Below are 6,000 nucleotides of genomic sequence, written 5' to 3' on the forward strand. Positions count from 1 at the left end.
AACAGCTCATAACTACTGGAAAGTTTGGCATCTGACCTCTAACGGTTAGATAACAGCAAATGGTGGTACTGCAGCTGAGGCACCTAAATCCAAGAATGCAATCTTCAAAATCCTTGTTCAGCTCATTAGGAGTTAAAACTGATAAGGTCTTAAATCTCTGCCAGTAAGATTCTTAGGCTCCTAAGATACCACTTCTGAAAATAATCAGAATAACAACTGCCACAGTAGGGCTGAAAAGCTTGGCAAGTTACCTAAGCCTAACCGATCTTCTAAAACTAGGCATCCTCTGTGCAGTTGAGCATTAAATTGTAATTAGGTAAAATTCCTAATCAGTCCTTAGAGCAACAACTGAACCAACTGAACCCTTTCCTTGATAAATTCCCTAATCATTGGACTATAGTCCATAGACATAATAGTTTAATAATTTAGTTATTACACAAAAAGAGATCTTACAGCAAGTCCCCTTTTCTGTCGTGTTTTAAAACATAGCAGTGACTCATGCTGTTTTGATGCAGCAGACCTTATAAGCATCGAGTCCAGAAGAAGATTCAGGGCTCTGAATCGCAAAGTAACAGAGTTTCCTAGCAATTGCCTTGAGCAGCTCAGAGAACTGACTGCTGTGAATTTCTCTCTGAGGTTCCTGTGTTTCTTGCTGTGATGTTCAGGCAGCCCAAACACCTAACTTGAGGTTATGGATCCTATGGGATTGCACCTAGGGGCCAGGGAAGTAAAGTCAGCAGTGCAAATGCAGTCCTTACTGTAGAACTATGAGTTTTCAGAAGTTCCACCAAGGCTTGCAATCCAACCTTTCCTTTTCTATCTTGTGATCATTTATTTGCATTTTTCCCTTCTTGATTTCCTCCGAGCAAAACCTAACACAGAGACCTGCGGAAATTTTTCATTAAGGCTAACAGAAATCTTCCTGACAGGAATATTCTTCCTTTTTCTTTTTCTTTTTCCTTTTTTTTTGTTCTGTTGTTTCCACTCTCCTCTTCCAGCCGAAGTACTTTCTCACAGCTCTGCAGAAGGTATGTAGAAATGTCTCTGCTACAAGCTATGCTCCAGTAGGAAGTGTTACCCCAAGATGAACTGCTTCAGCCTCACTCAGAAAAAAAGAAAAAAAGTGTCGGGGGGTAGAAGGAGTGGTAGATGAACAGGCTGCTTCTGGTAAGGGAGTACAAGGCCGCTGTTAGACTTGCCCCATGAAGTCTTCACAGGGCACACATTAGTTGCTTGTGGATTATGATTTGCTCTCGCAGAGTGGATATTCATCTGCCAGAACCTGCGCTTTCTTCAGAAGGTGGCGGAAGTTCTACTTCACAGAAGGTACCAGGATTGTTTCTAAAGTGATTGTTTCCAGACCCACACGTCATTTCTAACATCGATGTTAAGCTGAACTTGTAATACCAAGAGAGAGCATAAAGCTATTTTCTAATTCTTTTGTGTTAAGTAAAAATGCTTACGTTTAGGAAAATACATTTATTAACCAAACAACAATTATAGATGTATCTGGAAAATGCTTTCCTTTGTACCACAGACGCAAGGGACCACATTAAAGATGCAAAATTATGTTCAGTTTCATGACATATGCACATCTGTAACAACATTCCAAACATTCTGGAAATTTTGTCAGTATTTAGGGTTCAGGGACATAGAAACCATTTCTATGTCACGCACAAAAATTAACATGTATTAAGTAGTCATCTTTCTACCCACAAACACTTGGGTAGAACTTACGAGTTTGTGAAATAAATTGAAAACAGATGATGAATGTTAACAATATGGTTAGATACAGGAGTTTTACTCTAATCACTAAATAAACAAGCCACCTTTTTAGGTTTGTTTAAGAGGACTGGAGGGACTCAACCTCAGAATATATATTTTTGAGGAAATAGAGATTGTGCCTTGTAGATTTGAATTACACAGTTTTGTGATGCAGAAGCAGCAAAGCAACTTGTTTTCCAAAATTGTGTAAAACTGTAATCAGATAAATGACAAAATACTACTTTCTTCCTCAAGATACTACTTGTCACTTTCTTTAAACAGTAAAAACAGCCCTTTTATTGCTACGGTTACACAGCCAATACAGCTAGGAGGAGAATGAGAGAAATTTAGAATCATGCACAGTCAACACAATTGGATATCATAACACCGCACTTTATTCTGTCAGTTATTTTCCTTATTGTATAACATGGCAAGGATAAGTGGCTCAGAAAAATAGTACTTTGCAGAATAAATGATGTGTAAAGAGAAAAAAAGTACTATCTGTAGCCTTGGACTATTTGTATTAAGGCAAGAGGGTTAATAATTTTATACTTGATCATAAAAAGAAGAAACTTCTAAAAGAAACTCTTTATATTTATGCAGGCTAATTTTGAGCAATAGGCATAATTCCTAGATGACACAGACAGTAACAAACTGCAACTACTCCTCAGTCCTCTCAGTAATTCACAGTTCCTGATTCCAATTCAAGGCTCAAAACATGCTAGCTCCTCTGTTCCTTCTTCCCAAATACGAGTTTGCAGCTGAGGCTTAATCTAACATTTGGAAAGCATGTTCCAGAGTCGTCTGCTAGAACCAAATGCACCATCTTACCTCAATCCAAACACCCCAAAATTTCATGTGCATTTGCTGGAGTTTTTAGTTCCTAAAACTTGGCAGTGAGAATATTAGCAGTATAAGAGAGGTAGACATTTTCTAATCAAGGGAATGTTTTGTCCACCCATGTATGTCCTTTATGTGTCAAACTTTCAAAAGAATTCACTAGTTCATGAACGAAAATAAGTGACCAGTATATGCTAAAGAAGTCAGTCTAAAAAAACCTGTTAATTCTAAAAAAAAAAAAAAAAAAAAAAAAAAAAAGATCAGATTGTAAGTGTCACAATGGGTTATAGCTGAATCTTGAAAATCTGGTCTTTAAAAGTGCTTAAATGGATGTTGACTTCTTACAGATCTGTTAGAATTATAGGCACTGCACACATGAAATTCTGGCATTCTTTATTGAAAAGCAACACTGCAGACCATGCTACACTACAAGGGTGCAGAAAAAGCCTTTATTTTGGATCCACTCCAAATACATACAAAAGAAGGAAAAAGCAGTAAGTGTCCATTTGAAGAATTACCTTCTATTGCTCTTGTACTGTCCACGTCTGCATACTTCTTACAGTAATTTATTGAATTTAATATAACAGGTGAACTGGTGCTACTTGCTATAATAAAGATTTAAGAGGGATTATTTTAAGAGATGATCTGCTAGTTTATCCACAGATTTTAATGGAAGCTGGTCTGCACCTAATATAAGCATTACCTGAAAGCTTACCTGATGCTAGCATTACCTAAAATCTACAGAAGGATTGCTTGTTTCACCATGACTGTGACCAGCTAACTATAAAGTGTATGGAGGCTAAAGAAATTAAAATATAAAGGCCCTTAATAAAGAAGAACGATTAATCAGCAAGGTATCTCTTGTATATGTTGATATGAAATTAAATTTATGTTATACTACTCTATATTTTTCTGTGTATCATAGACTATTTAAAATGTATAACTATAGCTTAGAAATTGGGGAATAGTTTGGCATTTAAACTAATATAAAACCAGTAAGGACTTTTTTGTTCAGAAGAGAAGGATTAAGCTTTACCTTCCATTTGGACAGACGGGTTTGAGTTGCCTTTAAATATTATGGAGGAACTCTGAAATAGCTGTTAACCACTAAAACAACCCTAAACAGTTCCTTCATTGTTCATTCTAATATCTCCCTCTCTCCACACTGACACCACTGGATATATAAACAACCATACTATGATATTTCAGCAGTGAATTAACCTTCATACCAGAACAAAAACACTCAGTTTGTACAAAAGTCAGATACTGAGAACATAGTAAGAGACTGAATTCTTCAATTGCCTGTACATCAGTGCCAGGAGCCTCTATACTAAACAAGAGAAACTTTATATTGTTCACTTATGAGCTGAATTTGTCCTAGTTGGTCTGAAACCTGATGGGTTGGATTATTAAAATGAATGCTATAACCTGCTTAGGAAAGTAGTAGGAAGGAGGGAGGTAATCAAACATCCTAGTCTTAGGCACCTCCTCACATACTTTATGACATGGTCTCTCCAAGTCTATTAAATTCTTAGCTGAGACAGATAGGGGATTAGATATTTTGATTCCTGTAACTAGTGTCTTTCAATTGATTACATAGGGAATGAATAAAACTAGCCTTCTAGGTTTTTTTATTATTATTATTATTATTATTATCTAGTATATTATTTTGGATAATGTAATTAGGTGCTATAACCATTCCACTGAGTAAAAGAATGCCATCATCTGTTTCCAAGTGATGACACTTTGCAAACAAACACTCATGCATGAAACTCCTAATGGAGGGATAGCTGGTGTCAGCTACAGACTATCAAATCATATAATTTGGCAATAACTTAAATACCTATCCATAATGTTGGAGGGAGCAATTTGGGTTAACATGAGGGAGTTCAACCCAAACAAGGTAACCTGGAGATTTAATACTGACATTTCTAAAAATGTCAAAGAATTTGGAGGAAGAGTAATTTCCTAACTCAGAGAGTTCCATCCACCATAGGATGGAATTAGGTTACGCTGTCATGTAAGGAAAAGCTGATCACATAATTAAAAGTTATGAAGATAGAATGATAGGATCATAGCACATGATGAATAGTTATTACTTCTAGATTAACAAGAGAGGACAATAAGCAGAAGCTACAAAAGCTAGAGATTTTTAAATAAATAGGCACAGATAATTGATATTCAAGATGTCTTGATGTCAAGATGTCTGAAAAGAGTTGGATAAGGTCTTTGCTTTATATGGATTAATACAGATTTCAATAAATCTGGGAAAACAAAGGAAGTTCCTAAAGAATGGAAGAAAGCAAATGCTCTAACTGTATTTGTAAGTGGTAAACAGGACAGCGTGCGTAGGCTTGTCAATCCGCTATCAGACCCAAAGAATGAATGAAATACATGCTAAAAAGATACATGGAAAGAAGGAATGCAAAAATGCACGTGGAATATTTGGGTTGGGAGGAGCTGAGGGTGAGGCAAAGAGGCTATGTTGGAAAAGGCAGCACTTTTAGAAAGCCATGGGGATCACGACATATAATCAGCTGAACAAGATCCTTGCTCACTTCTCAGTGCAATGCTGTGTTCAGAAGGAATGTGCGTCCACAGTTCAGAACAGATGATTAAAACTTGGAAAAGGCTAATGGAAGAGTAAGAAGAATTCCAACAAATTTAAAAACATGTATCACAATATCTACAAACCAATATGTTTTGATAATGGAGGGGTCTTCACTGTGGTATACAAAGTATAACAGATTCCAAAGGCTGGAATCTGAAAAGAGACAAATTCAGACTAGAATGCAGATGAACGTTTTTAACAGTAAGACCATTTTGGAATAATTTTTCACATGCTGTCATGGGTTCTCCATCACAATCAATTTTGAAAGCAAGTGTGGATATTTTTTCCTATAAATATACCATCATTGAAATAGTAATTAATTCAGGAAAATTTCACAGACTGCATTGTGGTGGAGTTAAGACTACATGATCACAATAGCCAGGTCTGGCTTTCCAGTCTATGAACAGTGTTCACATTAGAATTGTCATCACTAGGTATTTAACGCCCCGTCATGATAAATGGGACCATCCATACCATACCTTACAGCTGCTGTTTCAGGCAATTTAAAAATTCAGGAACACTGCTGTATGGGATTTCATGTGGGAAGATGTCTTCATAAACAGAAAGGGAATATTACTAAAGAAAATTATTATTAACATTTAAAATTCCTATTTCAATAACACTTAACACTTGCAAGTGTAGGCCTCTGTTGTACCATGTACTGTAAAAAATCTATTTCACTTAGTTTACAATAGATCTTGCAGCACGAGAACAGTAATTTGTAGCCAGTGAGCAAACATGGCCATAGCTGTTGAAAGTACACATCCTTTTACTCTGAAACACAG

This window comes from Dromaius novaehollandiae, chromosome 1 (assembly GCF_036370855.1).
Source record: "Dromaius novaehollandiae isolate bDroNov1 chromosome 1, bDroNov1.hap1, whole genome shotgun sequence".
Taxonomy (NCBI): domain Eukaryota; kingdom Metazoa; phylum Chordata; class Aves; order Casuariiformes; family Dromaiidae; genus Dromaius; species Dromaius novaehollandiae.